The following is a 23,554-nucleotide window of genomic DNA, read 5'->3' on the forward strand; positions in this document are numbered from 1 at the left end:
TGGTAGCAGTGGTAGTGACACTAGAGACAACGCATATCAACGGAAGTACAGTATAACAACTGACCTGTATCAGATGTAACAGGGTATGAGCGAAGTTGTCACGGTGCTGCCGCTACTGCCACTGGTCTGCTTCGAAGACATCCGGCTTTTATAAGCGGCATGTCAAGGGGTCACCTCTGCGTAGCTGATGCTTGGGTCTGTTTTCTAGTGTACAGTCGACCAGTTGCTGTGGCAAGGACGTCACTTGTACTAAGTGGTGATCTGGACGGGCCGTAGTCGTAGCATCCCAAAACGAATCGGACGGACTGCACAGGCGCGCCAAACAACCGAGTAGCCACAGCGTGTCTACAGTCGCAACTGTAACCGATGCGACAAGGTATGAGCGATCAAAGTTATGTGGCTGCCGCTATTGCCAATCAACATATAAATAATGGAAGGATTCTGCAAGCAACAAAAAATAGATAATGGTTCCGACTACTTGTAATAGCAAATAAAATGAAAATCATGAAGCCACTCATAGAAAAGGGTATCTTGCTGAGGGAAAGCTTTGTGAATCAAGGACGAATGATTTTTTTTTTATTTCGGGTATCGACAACAAAGACAACGATTGAATATGCATCAGTATTTCTATATTTTGTTAGAACTGTACGGACTTGAATGAAAAACTGTATGTGCCATTCTAGCAGCATTTAGTAACATTGTTGCAGCATTATATGTTACAGGTATAAATAACCGAAGACATTCTTCGAGAAGGTCACACCACTGTGTGACAGACAGATTCGAGCGAGTGTTACCTCAGTGCCTCTGTGTCATGGCCTTCAAAGAGAAATTCACCACGTATTGCCCAGCTGGACAACTTTGTCTGCGGAGGGGCTGGAGGCGCACTCGTCGATCGATGCTGAGCTTTTCGAAGTACCCCTTATAGGTTTCTTAGGGCACAGGTTGCCGTCGCCTGCACAAGAAAGGCACCCCTATATACACTGTTGCGTGCATTCAAGATCCTAACCACATCATCTGCCGCCTTGTGTGTCAACATTATTCTCTGACTGCACCCTGCATTACCGTGGAAGCAAGTGCAAAGTCGATAAAACGCTAGATCTATCTCATGCTTCTCTGTTTTCTTTTGTTGAATGGAGCGAGGGGCACAAGAAAAACCGAACACTTCCAGCTAAATCCGCGATACACTCGCAGAGATAGCTGCAGGTGTAATGGGCCGAACGTTCGGCCGCACGCTCTGAATTGCTTTTGTTTAATTCTAGGCGACGGCAATGATGACAGCGATAACAGCACGAACGCGATGGAAATGTTGACAATACCGATGACGACATGACGATGGTGCGACGACGACATGGCGGCTCACGTGTCGCGAACGTAGAATCAAATAATTGATACGGACTGCAGTATTACAGTGTGCGTTTGACTTCCACTTTTTATTCCGTTACGACATGAGGACGTTACGTATAGTTAATATGGTACTCCGTGTTACTACAGCACTGAACCGCAGCAGCAGCAGCAGCAAACGACTTTATTGGGGTCCTGAGGAGCTAAGCGGGGGCGTACAGGTCCCTATCCAGCCGTTGGCTAGTCCCATGTCGAAACAGAGAGGCCATGCCTCTCCGCTCGTTCACAGGCCCTCTGGACAGCCAGGGGCTGGACGTCTTGCTTCGGGTCTGTGATGGCCTTCGTCCAGTTTTCTTCTCGGTTAAAATCCTGTAACACAGGGCACTGCCAGAGCATGTGATTTAATGAGCTGAATTCAGTGCCACAATCTGGGCAGAATGGATCAATGTCCGGGTGGAGCACGTGCAGATAGCCCCTAGAGAGGTAGGACCCCGTCTGGAGCATGCGGAGCCTGCTAGCTTGTGGCCTGTTGAGCTTATGATGGGGAAGGGAAAACTCTGCCTATTCCCTCTGTAATGAGAGGTGATTTCATAAAAAGTAACTAGTGGATCACTGTGGACGAGCTCTCCCGAACTCACCCGAGACACCATCCCGTCGCGGCATACGAAACCTCGCGCATGGTCGTGGGCTATCTCATTGGGGTTCAGGTGACCCGGTAATACGTCTGGCCCCATGTGAGCTGGGAACCAGACTATGTGGTGAACAATGTCAGAGGGCTGTTTGCCGTTTATGATCCTACTTTACCGCATTTTGCTATTTCAAAGCAAGCTCACAAAACGAATGTTAGCACCGACAAGAAAGATTGATGAGCCCCCAGTACAAAAAAACACATACACACATTATATAAGAAATGGTCGCACAAATGAAGAGCAACAAGTGTGCAAGCCTGCATTGTGTATGTTAATGCACTCAGCCCCATGGCTTCTAGGTTGTACGTCTTACCGAAAATTCATAATAGTAAGAATCCTGGCATACCATCTGCGCCACAAAAAGTGATAGCAACGGAAAGACTCTCACATTATGTCAGTGTCTTCATATTTGCCATTTTTCCTACGTTGCTCACGGATCTCTTCTAACGGCACTGCATGCCTCAGCACGATGAGGCTTTTAGCGTACACTGTGCTTGCGTCCCTGTTGACTTCTCCCGATGGAAGTCGTTCTGTGAACCCTTGTTCCAGGTACTGACGGATAGGCTTCTCATACTTGATCAGTATCGCGTCATCTTTCATTAACTTCTTCATGAGGCTAGTCAAACGCTTCTTTGCAACCACTTTGTTGTCGGCGCGTTGGCTGTTCAGGGGTTTAAAGGGTAGTGCGACCTCATAGAGCTTAGCCGTTTTCTTGATCAAAGCCAAAAATGGGGGGATGATTTCTTTCCTTTCTTCGTTCATTTGGGTACGAGAGTGAATAATTCCGTTCTCACAAGTTGTCAAAAGAATTTAAGTTCCTTTGACAAGCTGGGTGTGTCAGGAAACACTCTGCCGCAAATCACTGCCACGTTTGAGCAGCAGGTAGTTCAGCTACTGCTGGGATTTATCGTGAAAGAAGGTAAGGCGTGCAGACACGGACACAAGAGAAGAGAGCAAGGGAACACAAACGCCTTCTCCTAAGTCTGTGTCTGCACGCCTTATCTTCTTTCACGATGAATCCCTACTAACTAGCTCAACTTTCTGTGATTCTAATACTGCTGGGAGTGGCTCTTTGCCGTGTCTGACCGAATTCGGTCTTTACCGTGACTACTGTGTCTTGCAGCTTAAAAAACGCCCGTGTATACCATGCACTGGGTGCACGTTGAAGAACCCCAGGTGGTCAAAATTAGCCCGGAGTCTCTCACTACGGCGTGCCTCGTAATCAAATCGTTGTTTTGGTCGGTAAAACCCCAGAATTGAATTTAAATTGCAGCTCATTGACTTGACTCGACGACATAGTCCAGGAATAGTCAGCACCAGTTCTCGTCAAATGATTTGGTGCGACAGTGACATTTGCCATGTACGCTTGTACCTTTACGGCATGTCATCAGAAAGCTGAAGCTGATCAGAGCAGATCTCCAAAATTTCCAGAGATTCGATAGAGTGCTTTCCATCCAGTGAGATGTGCGGCTGACCTTCATGAGCCACATGGTTATTTGCCGCACAGAATGCGCACGGATTAGATTGATTCGAATTACCGACAGAAAAAAGAGAAGCTGTTGACCCGGTTTGAGGTTTGCTCTTTTATTCATCTCTATGTCTTGATCTTGTGGTATTGATCCTCTGATTTCGCCATGAACAGCCTGCAGTGCCTTTTCCGGCCCCTCTTCTTCGGTTTTCAGAAAAGCTTGCAAGCTCCTGATGCTTTACGAGTCTTCTTTGTTGTCAACGGAAAAAAAATCTGTTATCCGACAAGATCGCCTGGCAGCATTCGCAGGAGTGCGGAGCAGAGCAGCGACGTTGCGTTGCAAGTGGTCATAGAGCCGACGTAGGCCGACAGGCTTTCTTTCGTTCCGTGAGGTGTTCTGGATAAGCACATCATGTCGATGGAGACGATGTTTTAGAATTCATTGACAGTGGTATAATTTGCTCGTGTCACTCGAATGTCTGCAATGGCCGCTGTGGTTTTGCCAAAAGTGCCGTCGCAAGTTTAAAAACTTCCCGGCGTTTGAGACGGCGTCGATTCCGTTCCCCCATCTGCTAGAACTGCTCCCAGAATAGCTTCCACTCCATGGTGGCGCCGCTAGATTGCTGTAACTCTACCTTAGGCAGTTTCGTTTAGAGTTTTCCCTCACCGGAGGGCCATAACTTCGCGCCCGCGTCGCTTCCATTCCTGCTTAGTTTGTTCTCTTGTTGAACGTTATAGGCACAAAGATCTTTGTGGGCATATCTGTCGACGTTGAACAGTCTTATAGGCTCAACAGTTATCATGCGAAAACTCGATTTCAGCTTAAGTTAGCGGGGAAGTGGGCCTACATTTACACTTTTCTTCTTTACCCGCGATTATAGACAGTGCTTCCTTAATCTCTGTATCGTCTTTATCACCTCCCCCCCCCATTCAATCAACTCAGTTGAAGTTGATTAGACGTTAGATAGACTTGGGAAGCATTGTATATAATCGCGGGTAAAGAAGAAAAGTATATGAATATGCCGTCTGCCCAGTTAACTCAAGCTGAAATTGAGTTTGCGCATAACTGTCGGCCTATAAGATTGTCTAACGTGAGCAAGAAGATTTTTGTGCCTCTAACTATCGTGTTAAATAGTGTTTGTTGTAATCGGATTGTAAACCCTTGTATACATGTGACCTGACAAGAATAAACCAGTTGTAAATTTGCGTATCAACTATCTTTTAGTGTTTAATGTCTGTGCTTTTAGTAACCTGTCAGCGCATGAGCAAGTATGGTTCAAAGCATTTGACAGTGTGGTGTGATTTCACCATGTCCGAAATAGCACCACAGTTTACAGAGAGCATCACCTCGAACTCTTCCCTCAGAATCAACGGGGACTTTGCTTGCGACCGCACCAATGTCGCCTAAACAATTGAGTTCTCAATTTGTCACAAACAATACACTGATGAAACCGCAACACAATTTAGCTTGCGTTTTGACGACGACACGGTACATGCTATTAGTCTTCATCAGCTTTAGTCAAAGCATGTTCAAATGCCCGGTCAATTTTGGAATGATCGGAGCTACAGTAGTACACTCTGATTTAAAACTCACCAAAGCAGGAAAGATCGTGAACCATTTTTGGGGCGCTATAACGATATAACGTAAAATTATTCCAATGCCTTTCTATTTTATTTCCACCATTAGCACTCTGCTGAGCGCTGAGGACATCAAGCTGATTAATTGTGGCATGCGATGAAGGCCTTTGTGATGCATTGTGACTGCATTTCGTCCTCTAGCGAACACCCAGTACTCTCCGATGGAGCAAAAAGCACATGCCGCCATGCTGTCCTGGTATCGCATTTTAATCTCTGAGCAGTATTTAGCTAGAATCTGAAGACATTTCGCTGAAAGCTTGAATTATTTTTGACGATATATGCATGCATTTGCTGTGTGTTGTTTTGGACGACTAAACGCGAAGATTTGGTGGAGCAATCAATAATGTCAGTTTATTTCTTCCAAGGTTATCGATTCTGACTGTCCGACTGGGACCATAGTCGATCGCGCACACCACAGGAAGAGTCATTAGCCAAGTGGATGATGGTTGCTGACGTTCCGCTTCGCGGCGCGGAACTTTCTTCTCCGGCTCAGTCGTTGCTGTCGCTCCGTGCTTCTCTTGGTAGCATAACGTTGGCACGTAGACGACGTCGATCTGCCCACTATTCTCAGCTGAGGATCTCTTTTCACGGCGTTTTTAGCGCGACGCTGCACGTCGCTGCGAGCTTCGAGACGCTACCGCAAACTATGCAAGGGGAAACAGACCAATCGGAGACGCCGGCGCGACAATCCTCACCCTAGCCTCGCCATTGTTACGCCGGCGTGACGTAAGCGCCGCTTGGTCCACTCACAGACGCTGGCGCAACCCTCCTCCACTGGTTACCTCCTTTCGCTCCGCTGGCTCGACCACTCCGAAACCCTCTCTACCTCCACTCGCGCCTCTCGTCAGCCAATTCAATAAGGAAAGCCTGCCATGGTAGGCAATGCTATCGTTTTAAAGCCGACCAAACGAAACTTCCTGTTAACAAGCAGAGCATTTGATTTGGCGGCAAAGAAAAAAAAAAGAAAGAAAAACACTGCGGGTCACTCCCATGCTTGTGTTGGCGGTTACATAAATCTGACCTAAGGAGATTTAAATAAAATCAATATAGAGTTTCTCTCCGTTATAGCGCCCCTAATTAATAAATCCAACACTATTCATACGGCTATAAACGAGGGGGTGGCAGAAAAATACTTTTTCTGCTCGTAAACATTGACCATGCACCGATCCTTATATTTATTCATTTCGTGTTATTGCCCTGCTTGTTTTTTAAAGATTGTTGTAACTTTTTTTCTGTTTGTGATTCTGAATAGTCACCTTGATCACTGGATTACTTTTAATGAGAGTGATTCGCAGCATCTCACATCACACATGCCCGCTTTGTTTGTACTGAGGCGCAATTTTTATAGTCTATTCTATTTCTTTCTTGCTAATGAATTGTAGGAATGTAGCTTGCCGCTGCGTACGCCACATATTCCTAGTCTGATTTTTGGCGTGATGGATGATCTAAACGCCAGCCAGATATGTTCTCTAGCTGTCGCTTCTCGGCAGTGGTGATTGCTCTCTATCTCCGAACCATCACGTCTGATTTGAAAGTTCCAATGTTGAGGCCCATAAAAGTGGCGGATTCCTTGTATTTCTATACCAGCGCCGCTGCCCACAATACAAGAAAATGATGTTTTATTCATTAAAGCACAAAAGTAATTGGAACGCCAATGCATTTCGTCGGACACATTGAAAATCAATATCTCGAAACTGGTGCAGTCCTTAGAATTCGTTCCAAGTGAATATGCCTTTCGAACTCACCGGCTAAATTTGTATATTGAAATAGTTGCCGTAATCATAATAATCAGAAAGCTAATTAGCGTAATTGTGGTAATTATTCAATTGAACATTTTGATTTCTGGTAGAAGTAATGGCAGCCTCATCATCGAGTAATTTCGATCAAGGATCAGAATTGTGCCGTCTGCTATAGGCAATATTTAAAAATTTGGTGCAGCTAAAAAATACCCTATATATATATATATATATATATATATATATATAACGACCATGTAGAGCCAACAGACGATGAAGCCAAGCCAAATATGGGAGCAATTAGCTGTGGTGACAATGGAAGTGTAGAAAATAATAAAGAACAGGGAAAGAAAAGTAGACAAAAAAGATAGCTTGTCGCCGCTGGGCACCAAATCCGCAGACTCCGCATTACGCGTGGGTTGCACAATCAATCATGCCATGGCGACAGCTATCAATCCGTCGATCAACTTAGGTGTGTTTACCAGATCTAGCCCAGGGAGAGTTAGCCAGCGCCACTCAGAGCCATGGTAGGCGGATGTGGAACATCCTTTTTCTTTTTGTTTGCTCCTTGGTGTCACATAATAGGTGAACTCATCAGAGCAGGCACATGACTATTAATCCCTCGTATGGTGCCTAATGACATCAAGGCTGCCAGATTCGAAACTCTCGCAAGCAATGAATAAACGAGAGAAGGAGGGGAACCGAGGGGCTCGGTTTGTGCTTAAAAAATCGAGCCCCTCGGTTTTCCTTCCCACACACACACGCACACACACACACACACACACACAAACACACACACACACACACACACACACGCACACACACGCACGCGTCTGTATGTATGTATGTATGTATGTATGTATGTATGTATGTATGTATGTATGTATGTATGTATGTATGTATGTATGTATGTATGTATGTATGTATGTATGTATGTATGTATGTATGTATGTATGTATGTATGTATGTATGTATACTTGCAACATGAAAAACTCCCGCAGCAGCTGTCTGTTGCTCAATACGGGCTTCATTAAAGTGTTTTTCCGAGCGTGAAAGTAGCCCGCGAAAGCACGCAAAATTGCCGCGCGACTAGCCGCTCGAAGCGCTTTGCGTGTATTCGCGGGCTTGTTTCACGCTCAGAAAAACACTTTCATCTATCACATATTGAGCAGCAGAAAGCTATAGCGGGAGCTTTTTATGCTGCTCTGTAATTTTCTTATTGATACTTCTCATCTAATTATAATATTTGAGAAGTTCAGTAATTCATTAAGACTAATTATGTATTTAAACGGAATGAAAAAAATACTCTATCTCCAAGCGACGGCAAACATTACCTCTCTTCTGCCCAGCTACGTGGAATCTGCATCTCTTTAAATCTTGGTGCGTGGTCGTTGGGACACCCTGTATATATATACATATATATCATCATCATCAGCCTGGTTACGCCCACTGCAGGGCAAAGGCCTCTCCCATATTTCTCCAACAACCCCGGTCATGTACTAATTGTGGCTATGCCATCCCTGCAAACTTCTTAATCTCATCCGCCCACCTAACTTTCTGCCGCCCCCTGCTACGCTTCCCTTCCCTTGGGATCCAGTCCGTAACCCTTAATGACCATCGGTTATCTTCCCGCCTCATTACATGTCCTGCCCATGCCCATTTCTTTTTCTTGATTTCAACTAAGATGTCATTAACTCGCGTTTGTTCCCTCACCCAATCTGCTCTTTTCTTATCCCTTAACGTTACACCTATCATTCTTCTTTCCATAGCTCGTTGTGTCGTCCTCAATTTGAGTAGAACCCTTTTCGTAAGCCTCCAGGTTTCTGCCCCGTAGGTGAGTACTGGTAAGACACAGCTATTATATCCTTTTCTCTTGAGGGATAACGGCAACCTGCAGTTCATGATTTGGGAATGCCTGCCAAACGCACTCCAGCCCATTCTTATTCTTCTGATTATTTCCGTCTCATGATCCCGATCCGCCGTCACTACCTGCCCTAAGTAGATGCATTCCCTTACGACTTCCAGTGCCTCGCTGCCTATTGTAAATTGCTGTTCTCTCCCGAGACTGTTAAGCATTACTTTAGTTTTCTGCATATTAATTTTTAGACCCACTCTTCTGCTTTGCCTCTCCAGGTCAGTGAGCATGCATTGCAATTGGTCCCCTGAGTTACTAAGCAAGGCAATATCATCAGCGAATCGCAAGTTACTAAGGTATTCTCCATTAACTTTTATCCCCAATTCTTCCCAATCCAGGTCTCTGAATACCTCCTGTAAACACGCTGTGAATAGCATTGGAGATATAGTATCTCCCTGCCTGACGCCTTTCTTTATTGGGATTTTGTTGCTTGCTTTATGGAGGACTACGGTGGCTGTGGAGCCGCTATAGATATCTTCCAGTATTTTTACATATGGCTCATCTACACCCTGATTCCGTAATGCCTCCATGACTGCTGAGGTTTCGACTGAATCAAACGCTTTCTCGTAATCAATGAAAGCTATATATAAGGGATGGTTATATTCTGCACATTTCTCTATCACTTGATTGATAGTGTGAATATGGTCTATTGTTGAGTAGCCTTTACGGAATCCTGCCTGGTCCTTTGGTTGACAGAAGTCTAAGGTGTTCCTGATTCTATTTGCAATTACTTTAGTAAATACTTTGTAGGCAACGGACAGTAAGCTGATTGGTCTATAATTTTTTAAGTCTTTGGCGTCCCCTTTCTTAAGGATTAGGATTATGTTAGCGTTCTTCCAAGATTCCGGTACGCTCGAGGTCATGAGGCATTGCGTATACAGGGTGGCCAGTTTCTCTAGAACAATCTGTCCACCATCCTGCAACAAATCTGCTGTTACCTGATCCTCCCCAGCTGCCTTCCCCCTTTGCATATCTCCTAAGGCTTTCTTTACTTTTTCCGGCGTTACCTTCGGGATTTCGAGATCCTCTAGACTATTTTCTCTTCCATTATCGTCGTGGGTGCCACTGGTACTGTATAAATCTCTATAGAACTCCTCAGCCACTTGAACTATCTCATCTATATTAGTAATGATATTGCCGGCTTTGTCTCTTAACGCATACATCTGATTCTTGCCAATTCCTAGTTTCTTCTTCACTGTTTTTAGGCTTCCTCCGTTCCTGAGAGCATGTTCAATTCTATCCATATTATACTTCCTTATGTCAGCTGTCTTACGCTTGTTGATTAACTTCGAAAGTTCTGCAAGTTCTATTCTAGCTGTAGGGTTAGATGCTTTCATACATTGGCGTTTCTTCATCAGATCTTTCGTCTCCTGCGATAGTTTGCTGGTATCCTGCCTAACGGAGTTACCACCGACTTCCATTGCACACTCCTTAATTATGCCCACAAGATTGCCGTTCATTGCTTCAACACTAAGGTCCTCTTCCTGAGTTAAAGCTGAATACCTGTTCTGTAGCTTGATCTGGAATTCCTCTATTTTCCCTCTTACCGCTAACTCATTGATCGGCTTCTTATGTACCAGTTTCTTCCGTTCCCTCCTCAGGTCTAGGCTAATTCGAGTTCTTACCATCCTGTGGTCACTGCAGCGCACCTTGCCGAGCACGTCCACAACTTGTATGATGCCAGGGTTAGTGCAGAGTATGAAGTCTATTTCATTTCTAGTCTCGCCGTTCGGGCTCCTCCACGTCCACGTTCGGCTATCCTGCTTGCGGAAGAAGGTATTCATTATCCTCATATTATTATTTTCCGCAAACTCTACTAATAACTCTCCCCTGCTATTCCTAGTGCCTATGCCATATTCCCCCACTGCCTTGTCTCCAGCCTGCTTCTTGCCTACCTTGGCATTAAAGTCGCCCATTAATATAGTGTATTTAGTTTTCACTCTCCCCACCGCCGATTCCACGTCTTCATAGAAGCTTTCGACTTCCTGGTCATCATGACTGGATGTAGGGGCGTAGACCTGTACAATCTTCATTTTGTACCTCTTATTAAGTTTCACAACAAGACCTGCCACCCTCTCGTTAATGCTATAGAATTCCTGTATGTTACCAGCTATATTCTTATTAATCAGGAATCCGACTCCTAGTTCTCTTCTATCCGCTAAGCCCCCGTAGCACAGGACGTGCCCGCTATTTAGCACTGCATATGCTTCTTTCGGCCTCCTAACTTCACTGAGCCCTATTATATCCCATTTACTTCCCTCTAATTCCTCCAATAACACTGCTAGACTCGCCTCACTAGATAACGTTCTAGCGTTAAACGTTGCCAGGTTCATATTTCAATGGCGGCCTGTTCGGAGCCAGTGATTCTTAGCACCCTCTGCTGCGTTGCAGGTCTGACCGCCGCCGTGGTCAGTTGCTTCGCAGCTGCTGGGGACTGAGGGCCGGGGTTTGATTGTTGTGTTCATAGGAGGTTGTGGCCAAGTACTGCACCAGGGTGGCCAATCCTGCTCTGGTGAGGAAGTGCGTTACCGGTTCTGGTCACCGGGATCAGGCCACACTCCAGGCCTGTTTGTGCAATTTTATCAACACGCGGATTTTTATTTATTTTTTTTTTAATCCGGTGGAAAATTGCCGGCACCGGGATTCGAACCACGGACCTCTTGCACGCGGTTACACCAACGCAACACTAATAACAGCATACTTATTTCAAAGTAGGGGTAGGGTGCTTTATCCTTTGTTTGAACACCCCGGGTGTACGAGCCGGGGCAGGATAGTATATGGAGACCCTACAATGTAAGGTGACTGAAATGTGTTCACGACGTGACCACGTGGCTGCGCGTTACCTTCACGCGCGTCCTTGCACGGACATACACTTAATTACATCATGTTCAGGAGTCCTTTAGCGTGAGTAAAATGAGACGACGAAGGAAGGATCTGCTCTAGCCACCCTGTCCTTTCTGCTGCGCGGCTGGGCTGGCGAATGCATTTCTGTGTACTGCTGGCGCTTATCTGCTCTGTTGGCCGTTAGGACGTGCGAAACTGGAGGGCCAGGGGCGATCGCGCTATTAGCGCAGCTCCGGGCTCGTGGGGTCCCCTTTTCCTGTTCCGCCCTCGGAGCCCGCAAAGGGATAGCGGTTCCCGACTGCCGCCAGCCGTCTCGTTAACTACCGCCCGTTCGACGAACGCTGTCCACGATTTTTCCTGGCGTGCCTGCTGGTTGTGTTTCCCTCTTCTTTTGTGTAATGGCAGGGGAAGAAACGGACGTCCCGGCAGCCTTTCCCCGGAGAAGAATCGCTTTCAACTAGTACGACGAGGTGAGCAGCCTGCTGTGATGGGGAAGTGGGGCCGGCGAGGTGGGAGGGGACCGCAGCAACTGTGCTTGCGGTCGCACCATTTCTCTCTTGTTTACTTGTTCGTCTTTCTTGTTCTTTTCTCCGACTTCCTTCTCTCGCGCGAAAGGCTTCCTTACCACACTTTTGTCCCGTTGTCCACTTTTTCGCTTTGTTAGTCGTGAGAGCCGCTCGAGGGAAGCCTTACATGGCACGCTGACGAGAAATGAGGCTGTGACATGAGCTTGTTTTGCTTGATAAATATATGTATGCTTTACGGCTTTCGACCTTACTTTGTTTGCGTCCTTCCTCTGTCGTCTTCCGGGAAAGGGGGGGGGAGGGGTGATTCGAGAGAGAAAATTGCAAAGAGTTGTTTGTGTAGAACTTAAATAAGTCAAGGTAACTGTTCGAGGTGCCCAATACACACTGTGCGCATGCCTTGTAAACATCCAAAAATGAGAATTGTTGCCCAGAGTATAGAGTGACTCAGTCCCTTCCAAAACGTCCCGGTCAGCATGACGAAATTCGTTTCTCAATTGGCAACTCTGTGCGGCGTATGCACGTGCTGAAAACTGTTGAGTGGTCTTATAGACTAGGCGTGTGAAGCAAGAAGATACTGAGGCGCGCTACTAATAGTTACGCGTTTGCAAGAAACTGGGAACAGCGCGACGTGAAGGAAGGACGAAGACAAACGCCGAGGCGCTGCGACTTATTTTGTTGTGCTGTCGTGGCTGCCTCTGCCTTCGTGTTCTTTTGTGTTTCATCCGCGGCGGTGTGACCGATTTCGCCAAGACTGGTGTGTAACGATTTCGTCGCTGATGTTTCGAAACTGCGCGCCTTAACATGGGTCGTAAAATGCACAGAAACGTTGCACAGGCGGCAGGGGACGAGAAAGCAGGTCTTTACGACGTTTTCAAGTAGTTGAGCAGGGACGCCGGCATAACTGCTTCCAGCAGAAAGCACAGACAGCGGCATTCCTGTTCTTTGCTACCATGCCAAGTTGTTGGCGTAATCGACGTGTTATATAAATTATGCTCTAGATGGGCAATATTTCTTCCTCTTGTTAGGCCAGGTTACAAGACCGCGTTGCGGTTGGGTTTGACTAACTACTCAATTGTTGTGACATCAGACCTCCTTTAAATCGCATTAAACTATACTTCTCCCGACACTTCTGGCAACGTTATGCGCTTGAACACTTATGCAGCATGCCTTGCCGCGGCCCGTTATGCCTGGCGGCGTGCCTGCTCGCATACGTTATTTACCCGCATTAGCACACTCCCCCAAGTTTTGCCGCCTGCACGGCAGCAAAGCAATATGTATCCGCAGCAGACTGTACAGTTTTTCAACTCAGCTGTGTTCTCTGTCACATTAAATCAGGTCTTTTCCCTACCATGCGAGTGGTGAAGCATTAGATATTGTTAAATTCTAAAAAAAACATTTATATTAAGATATAGCAGATCAGGCATACTTAAATAGGCTGTCTCATTGAAGCGAGATCCTTAAATCTTAGGGTCCCCGCTTTGGCGATCTCTTGGCGTTAGAGATTAAATTCAGTGCTTTATCCTGTAATATAAAACATACAAGAAAACGCTACGTCAAAGTAATACCTTCTTCGTCTTTTTTTTTTTAATATTCACACGTGCAGGTATCGAAGTAATGAACGTCTGAATGTGTAACAGTTGGTGTTTGATAGCCAGTGCTTATAGTGTTCAGACATAATAAGTAGAGGTGGGCGAATATCAGCTTTTTCAAATACGAATGGTAAGTATAGAATATCGAATCGAATATCGAATAGTCAAACGCAAACGCATATATTTACTGCAAGAATTTTGGTTTCGTACGGTTAGGTGCCACACTATTGTATACTGCAAAAAAAAAAGGCAACTAACAATCGGGAACAAAAGATATATCTTAAACGCAAGATCATTACCTGTCATAAAAAATACAGGAATATCCACTCAACAATTTTATTAGAGACAAGAAAAAATGGATGTTGTATGACCAGCTTCTTAAAAGGCTAAATAAATGGTGGCTGAACAAGATCAGCAGTTGTGGAAAACGTAAAAAAAAGGCTGCTGAAGACTTGTGTGCCGTAGACACATGTAAAAGTGCGCGTTGCAAGCAAGACATTGTATGTCGTAGCGGGAAAGATAAAACTGCTATATGGCTAGACGGCAAAAAAACACTAAATGACAGGCTACAAGCAAAAATCACAGAAACGGAATACAAAGCTTGCATTGCCAATTTTGTTTCTGCAATGCTTCGAAAACTTTTCTCGTTGTCTTACTTCTCATAATTTAATGTACGCACGTTGTTTAGCCGACGGAGCACAGCAACCAAACTTTGACATTCGGTTGTTGCGAAATATTTAGTTAGTTTCCAATATTCGAAAATACCGAATAGCTTCTTTTCGAATACGAATAGAGAATAGTTAGTGTGTAGTCATAGCCTCATATATACCTTCATTATCGTTATTATTATCATCAGCCTGTCTTATGTCCTGCGATCTCCAATTAACCCTGTCCTGCGCCAATCGATTCCAACTAGATCCCGTAAATTTCCTAATTTCGTCGCACCACCTAGTCTTCTGCCGTCCTCTACTGCGCTTCCCTTCTCTTGGTACCTATTCTGTCACCCTAATGGTCCAACGGTTATCTTACCTGCGCATTGCATGACCTGCCCAGCGCCATTTTTTTCTCTTAATGTCTATTAGAATATCGTCTATAGCCGTTTGCTCTCTGATCCAAACCGCTCTCTTTCTGTCTCTTAAAGTTATGCCTAGCATTCTTCGTTCCATCGGCCTTTGCCCGATCCTTAACTTGTTCTCAAGCTTCTTTGTCACTCTCCAAGTCTCTACCCCATATGTCAGCACCGGTAAAATGCACTGATTGTATACCTTCCTTTTCAATGATAACGGTAAGCTTCCAGTCAGGATCTCACGATGTCTGCCGTATGCGATCCAACCCATTTTTATTCTTCTGTAAATTTCCGTCTCGTGGTTAGGGTTCCCTGTGTTTAGTTGACCTAGGTAAACGTACTCCTTCACAGACTCTAGGGGTTGAGTTGCGATCCTGAACTCTTGTTCTCTTGCCCGGTTATTTTTTTTTCAGAATCAAAAAATTTATTATTATTTATTATATATTTATCATTATCTTTGTCTTATGCATATTAATCTTCAACCCCACTCTTACACGGTCCCGTTTAAGGTCCTTAATCATTTGTTGTAACTCGTCCGCAGTGTTGCTGAATAGAACAATGTCATCGGCAAACCGAAGGTTGCTGAGTTATTCGCCGTCGATCCTTACTCCTAAACCTTCCCAGTTTAATAGCTTGAATACTTCTTCCAAGCACGCAGTGAACAGCATTGGAGAGATTGTGTCTCCCTGTCTGACTCCTCTGTTTATAGGTATCTTCCTGCTTGTGTAGAATTTAGGTGGCTGTGGAATCTCTGTAGATATTTTCCAGGGTACGCAAGCCGTCTGTACTCCTTGATTACGCAATGCCTCTATGACTACTGGTATCTCTACTGAATCAAATCTACTGAACCTGTAACGCAGCAGAGGGCGCTAAGAATACATTCTTTCATGCCCGCCTATCTCCGCAATGAGTGTTGGGCGCCGGCCATCACGCCTAGTTCCAGCGCTCGCCGCCAGACGGAGAAGCCCACCCGGAAAAGAGGGCTACAGTAAATGTGAGGCGTTCCGAGAAATCTCGAAAGGAATAATGGTGCCAGCGCTAACGTTCGCAAATGCCATTATGGGCTTAAAAAACAGACGTCATGTCGGAGTTGGAACTTAACCAAAGGTAGGTAGGCCGGTTGGCCTTGGGGGGGGGGGGCGGCGGTCAAACCAGAAGTGAGGCAGTTCAGGGGGACAAAGGTGGGACTCACTTTAAAGTCAGAGAATGCAGAGCAAAATTAGTGCTGAAGAAATACTCAGGAACATGGATGAAAATAAATGGGGGCTAAAGCGTAAAATCTCTGTACCGAGAAGTGGAATGCAGAATGGAGGAAAAGGCGAAGAAAGTTGGCAATCCGGTACAGGTTAGTGGAAACTGTAAATAGACAACCAGGAGTCATCGAAAAAGAAAGTAAGAGAAAGAGAGGCGGTAAATTAGATGCAAAGGATGGAAACAAAGAAAGAACCTTGGATATTTTTGAGAATCACAAAAAGAAGATTCGAAAGGAAAGTCTGTACTCTAACCGAAAGGGCAGTGCCTTTCTATTTCAGGTCTGAGCGTGTTGCCTAAGGATAAAAAAAACTTACCGGAGGAAATATTCGCGACAGGATCAGGCATGTGTGAGTGGAAGCAAAAAATCCGGAGGCAAGTCGGCACACCTTAATGGAATGCGGTGGGGTTTAAAGCCGATGGAAGCATTAACCCGTCAGTAGCCGACATAAGTGGGAGACGCTTAGAGCATTGGTGGGAAAAAAGCAGGGAAGAAATTGATAGGACCAGATCCGCTGCAGGCATAGGTAACTATAGGATGTGGATACTGTATATGTATAGGTTTAAAGGAAGAGAGAAACGACAAAGGAGGCATAGACAGAACCCCGTATCAAGGAGATGCCAATAAACCATCATGATCATTATCATTGTCATGATCATCATCACCACCATAGTAAGGTACGCTAAGAGCAGACGATGCTATAGGGTGGCGCCCGCTAGAACTGGCCTTGTCTTTCTTGTTTTTTTTTTGCGCAACAAACTTCTGTCATTTCACTGAATCTAAGCGCCAGTAACAACTACATTGCCACAAACAATCTCCCGTAAATTGGGTTTGCGGGAAAGAAAAGAAAACGTGTGCGAGAAACGATTGTGGAGGCTTCCTTGCGCTTTTCAATATGAAGCAAAGCAATATGGAGCTTTCGAATCAAGCCAAAGTTCTAAAAATGCAACACAAACACAGATATCGCCGTAATTTGCAGCAGCAGCTTGTAGAGCATTCGGGACAGTGACGTCTGTGGGAACATTTTTGGTGATGTCGTTTTGATGTCAAAACATCAAATGACCCATTGAGCGAAAGAAGCCGGCGTCTGTAGCAGCGAAACGTAACTTAAATTCCTATTGGCTGCAACGCCACGTCACGTGCGCGCCTCGACGGACCGGAGCAGACAAAAGGGAACACCTGCTGCCGCGCTGACAGAGCGCACTAGAATACGGTTCAGTGGGACGAGCGGCTGGGGCGGCACATGCTTTGCAGTACGGCACGCATCGACGAAAAAAATTTGGAGGGCGCTTAAGCTTCGCCTTTACGAGTGGAACGCGATATCATTCAAAGATCCCTGACTGCTTCTCACTCTTCCGGGCAACTGCAGCGTATGTAACCGTAATGTTTACTGGGAAACGCTCGCGGCAAACGCTATGCACGAAGGCGGGCTTTCTGGTAGAAACGCGGCCTCTTGCAGGGGCCGATGGATGGATGGATGGATGTGATGTGATGTGATGTGATGTGATGTGATGTGATGTGATGTGATGGAATGGAATGGAATGGAATGGAATGTGATGTGATGTGATGTGATGGATGGATGGGTGGGTGTGATGGATGGATGGGTGTGATGTGATGGATGGATGGATGGGTGTGATGTGATGGATGGATGGGTGTGATGTGATGGATGGATGGGTGTGATGGGATGGGTGTGATGGATGGATGGATGGATGGGTGGGTGTGATGGATGGATGGGTGGGTGTGATGGATGGATGGGTGTGATGGGTGGGTGAATGGGTGTGATGGGTGGGTGGGTGTGATGGATGGATGGGTGGGTGTGATGGGTGGGTGGATGGGTGTGATGGGTGGGTGGGTGTGATGGGTGGGTGGATGGGTGTGATGGGTGGTTGGGTGGGTGGGTGTGATGGATGTAATGTGATGTGATGAGCGTCCCCTTTGGATCGGGGCGCTGGGGTGCTACACCAAGCTCTTGTTATTTTATTATCTAATGTCCTACCTACGTTAAAAAAGAAAAAAAAACAAGATTAATCCCCATAACCAAAGTTTGTGAACCCCTATTGTGAACTTAGTTTTTATACTTCTCAGTCGTTTGTCGTTTCCATAATATTCTTTCACCAATATTTCAATAACCTCTTACTAATCTCTATTGCGGACATGTTTACTCTCCCCTTGCTTTCACTGCACCCGAGAGCTTCAAGGAGGCCAGTGATTTCCAAATCGACCGCTGGGCAGATATATTCAGATTCTAATAAAACATGCTCCATTGTTTCCCTAGCTTTACCGCAGCAAGCACATGCTTCTTCTTTGTTCTTATATCTCGCTTTATAGGCGTGTGTTCTAAGGAATCCCAATCTCGCTTCGAAAAGTAATGAGCTTCCATTTGAGTTATCGTAAATTGTTTCTTTCCTTATTTCGTTTTTTCCTGTTAAGTTGTTACTCATGGCAGGTTTCTTTTTCATTACCGCTACCCATGAGATTATTTCAGCCTCTCTGACTTTCCGCTTGACGTTCTTTGTTGCTGTGTTTCTCACCATGCAGGCCGCATACTTGTTGGTAAGCTTCCTAGTTCTTTTCCTCCACTGTGAATCAATGTTATTCCTGCACAAATACCTGAACACTCTCCTAGCCCATTTAGTTTCTTCCGTATTACTCAGTCGCTCTTCATAATTAAACTGTAAGCTTCCCTCACTTCAAAACTCGTCCAGCCCATATCACCCTGCATAGCTTCGTTTGTAGTCTTCCCGTGAGCGTCCAATGCGAGGCGACCCACTGACCCTTGGTTCCCATCGAGTCCTGATTGTACCCCTGATTTCAAGCAAACAACCGGATTTCCAAATGTAAGTCCTGGAACCATTACACCTTTCTATATACCTCGGAGCACCTCGTACCTATTGTAACCACACAGCACTCTGTGTTTCAGTATGGCCGCATTTCTGGCCATATCCATATGGCCCCATCGGGCGCCCTGTACTGAGATTTAAGGGAAGTATTCTTATAGAAAAAGAAAAAAATCTGCAGTGCAACATTTCATTTATGTTTCCGTTTTCCTCACGTAACAGAATGCGACGTAATTGGTACGAGTTATTTTATTGTGGTCGGACCAAAAAACAGTTTATGTGGTCATTATATATGGTAATCTTTGGCCCGTAAGCCGTGTGAAATTTTTTGACATCGCCGTTTCGCCGTTGCCCAAGAACATGCACCCGACGCATCACGCTGGCCGGCGCAACAGGCGCGCGCGAGATTTACAAAAGAAATACGGCAGCAACAAAGAAACTGTCTACGTAGATGCGGCCCGTTACGAGCGGCAACGTGGTTTCGCGGTCGCAATCACGGACCACAGCGGAACTTGCGTCGCGAGCGCGACGATACGCACGGAAGAGACGGAGGCGGCCGAGGAAGCAGCGATAGCCCTCGCGGTGGCCACCACGGATGCCGAGGTGATAATAAGCGACTCGCAGGCAGCGATACGCAACTACGCTAGCGGCCGGATCTCCCGGGAAGCGGCCGGATCTCCCGGGAAGCGGCCCGCATTCTCCAAATTCAACAGGGCAATATTTGCCGCAAAAACGACAGTTTCCTCGTATGGACCCCCGCCCACACGGACCCTCCGCTCCCGAGAAACGAGACGGCCCACGCCACGGCTCGAGGACTTACATGCCGAGCCGCGGCGCCCGCCGGCAATCCCGACGTCTCGCCCACCGCGAGAGCGATGCGGGAGTGGACGTGGGGGGATCGCATGACCACTTTTAGAGACATCACGCAACACTACAGATTGAACAGATGTAAATACCCACCACCGCACGCCAAACTAAACAAGAAACAGGCGGTTGCCTGGAGGCAATTGCAGACACACACATATCCTAACCCGGCGATCCTTCACCTCTGCTACCCCGACATTTATCCGTCCGACGACTGTAAAACGTGCGGAGCCAGAGCGACGCTGCAGCACATGCTGTGGGCATGCGCCGGTAGCCAGCAGCAGGAGTTCCCGACGAACGGGATAGAAATGGCAGTCTCGCACCGAGGGGCGCGTTGGGAGGCGGCCCTGCTCAGCCACGACCTCGCCGATCAACTGTGGGCCGTCCGGCACGCCGAGGAAGCCGCCCGAGTCCAAGGACTCGAGGCCGTCACCTAGGCTGGGGTGCTCATGGCCCCACCCCGCCCAAATCGCCGGACATTTTCAATAAAGTTTTAACTACTACTCTGTGTATGCTTAACAACAATAAATAAATAACGAAAAGCGGCGCGGTAGCCTTATTAGCGGCTACATAGTGGATATAGTGTTTCGCTGCTAAACTCGAGCTCACAGGGTCAAACCAGGTCGCGGAATTCGATGGGAACTAAATGAAAAAAAAAAAAACACACTCCTGTACTTCTGTTGAGCTGCACGTTAAGAACCTCAGTTGGTGAGAACCGACCAGGGTGCCTCATATTCATATCACCAGACGTAAAACGCCAAAATTTGTTTAATTAAAAAAATTCAGTGCCATTACTCTCTGTGAATGTAGATGATCAGCGAAGCTGTTTAGCCCACCACACATAGGTGACCGAGAATACTGTACAAAGTTACGAAACTATATTCCTAATATGTGGTCACCGTGGGGATATGGGTACGCACGCACATTTGCGTATCACTTCTGTTATTAAATGTGTCCGTCACGTAAGACAATGAATGGCTCATGACCGCTTAAGCAATGGCTCATAGCCCCCTAAACGCGGCTTCCCCATTACGACGACAGAAGGGAAATTCTACGCTGATGAGCGGAATGATGAGTGGCAATGGAGCCAGCTGTGGAAGAAGACGACGACCAACGCGCGAGCAGTGGCACTAGCGCATTTGCGCTATTGGCGCCGAACATTTTTTAGCAGTGCTTTTTGAAAAAGTTGTACAAAACATTTTTTTCACAAACATCTGTTGTTACCCTTGTGCCTGGGACCTCTTTGGGTCCCACGTGTGACAACGGTAGTAAAAGAGCGCGTTACAGTTCCCCGAGCCCACAGGGGCATGTGCCATTGTGCTTGGGCCCTTTCTGCACTATCACCAGGATCGGCCCACATGGTGATTTTCTGTCAACATCTCGGACACACTTTCTTTTCCAGATCCTAGCCATAGACAGCTTCGCTGTAAAAGAAAAAAAAAACGAAAGTAGCTGCATCCTTGGGCTTTTTTCTGGGGATGTAAACGAAAGAAATTATTCTTGAGTCTGATTTATGAGAAAAACATGTTACGTGTATCTTATATTTCACACCTAATGCAGCGCCGTTCCCGACTGCACGTCCGCTCAACTAAGCTTCTGTTTTATAAACGGCTTTTTTCAGTTATCCGGCGCAATATCATAAGGACAATAATGAAGCGATTAAAGGAACGGCATGCCTCACATACACGTACAGATATTTGTAGATCTGCTGTGTTCGTTGAAGATAAGTGTAGTACCGTATTGGGCACCCAGTTTTAATGGGTTGCAGAGATGGTGAGGCTGTTAAAACATGTTTTCTTTGCCTAAATCAAGTTAGCAGATGCACAGGCTGCCTGGAACGGGGCGTTTATATTGAATGACAGCTAGGAACTTGTTCAGCATAACTAATTAGCACCTGTGCGTTAATTCTCTCAGGAATCAGTGAGCCTCTGCACAACAGCCACAACTCTCGAGTAGCACCACATCCCAAATAAGAGTCCTCACTTGCATCGGACCCTCACCTTCGAGACTTCAAAAGTGCTGTTATTCGTCACATTCGACTGCAAACGGCTATTCAATAATTTTTACTGGTGAATGTTGAAGTCGAATACGATCTCAATAGCAAACACCATTCGGTTAGGCTATATATGTTTCTACTTCATCTCGCCTGCTGGCACGTTGAAGGAGGTCACCAGACAAGTCAGGGAGATTACTTTGGTAAAGACTTCCCGGTCTGCCCGATCCAATCTGAATACATAGGCAATATATCTTTCCTAACACTATTGGTCATATAAACTTACGATAATTGCCTTGATTCCTAATCTCGGAAAGTCGATTGGTTCACCTGGGGCAGGGTGCAGCTTTAAAAGAAACACGCTTATTCCGCTTGGGAGTTTTCACTTTTGCAATCAGTGCACTTAGAATATTTGATAATTTTTCTCTTACATATATGTCGTGGATATATATGTCCATGTACCCTTAGACTTACCTAGGAATGCATTTGTCATCTGCATCTCTTCGCGCCACGCAGTTAATAAACCTGGTTTATTTCACTAGAATGTTTTTTTCTTTAATCATTGTGCCTGATCAATATTCCATTAGCAAGAAGCGCGCGTAAAATGACAGGGCATTAATAAAATTTCCTTACGTAGCTTCATGTTGCAGATATGGGGCTTCTGCGGCAAAAATTACGTGCTACATTTAAAAAACAATGTTAGAAATAGCAGTTCACCTGGGTAAAACTGCAGTTGGCACTGGCCGACAAGAGTTGCGGGCACACGAAAGCAAATAAAACCATAACAATGTTGCTGCATAGCCTTTCTTTCCGAGAAAAACTGGGCGTCCACCAGTGTCCGCGCAACCAACGCGCGCTCGCTAGCAGACGACGCACTTAAGGACGGAGCAAAATTGAAGACGTCATGTTAAATAATCCAAGCCTCAAATATGTACGCGTAGCAAAAGGTGTCAATAGAAATTTGCAGTTGAAGTAAAGCACCATTATAAGAACATACGCGCGCAATCGGTCTCAGCGCACGCAGCGAAATTACGTTGAATCTGCCGCGAAGCGCGTCTCCGCCCCAATGCAGTTCGTTCGCAGCGCCCTCGGATTATACTTTTCCACACGCGGCGCCTCAGCGGCAGGGCGCCTTTCGGCCCTCTCGACCAGAGTCCCTCAATTCTTTGTAAAGTATTGACGGACTCTGCTCTCGACTATTGTCTAGTACACTCTAGCGCTGGCGCGACAGGTGTTGCGTGAGGGGAGAGGGCATCGGCGCGACGCCACATCGCCCTCGCCCTCAGAAGCCTGTGTTATCCGCGCGTTCCTTGTCCGCACAAGCTCTCGCCTGCGTTCTAACTTCGCCTCGGTAATCGCTATAAAGAAATTATTGAGCATGCGCAGAACGAGAACGCCGACTGATTTAATTTATTTTAGCACTCGGTGTATGTCGGAATGAAGCTCTCGACCAATTGAATCCTGTGTAAAAAAATGGACTTACTGAACTTCTAAAGTGTCCAGTACAAACTCTATTTAGTGTAAAGCACAACAACAAATTTCCTAAGACAGGCTCATCTGTACTTTTTCTGAGAAGGATATGCCCGAGGTGGGAACTTTACCAGATGAAAGCGGCCTTTTGCTTTACGAACAGCAGCCGTTGCTCTATACTCGTTTTATCCTTTATTCCCAGCCGCTGCTTTATCCTGGAAAGCAGATTTTGTCACATTTTAGTAAACTTTCAGACGTGCACGCAGTGCCTTGTTGCGACTTTTCCGCACGCTGGCCGCAGCTCCCAGACGACTTGATAGCGCCT

Source organism: Dermacentor variabilis, chromosome 1, assembly GCF_050947875.1.
Source record: "Dermacentor variabilis isolate Ectoservices chromosome 1, ASM5094787v1, whole genome shotgun sequence".
NCBI lineage: Eukaryota > Metazoa > Arthropoda > Arachnida > Ixodida > Ixodidae > Dermacentor > Dermacentor variabilis.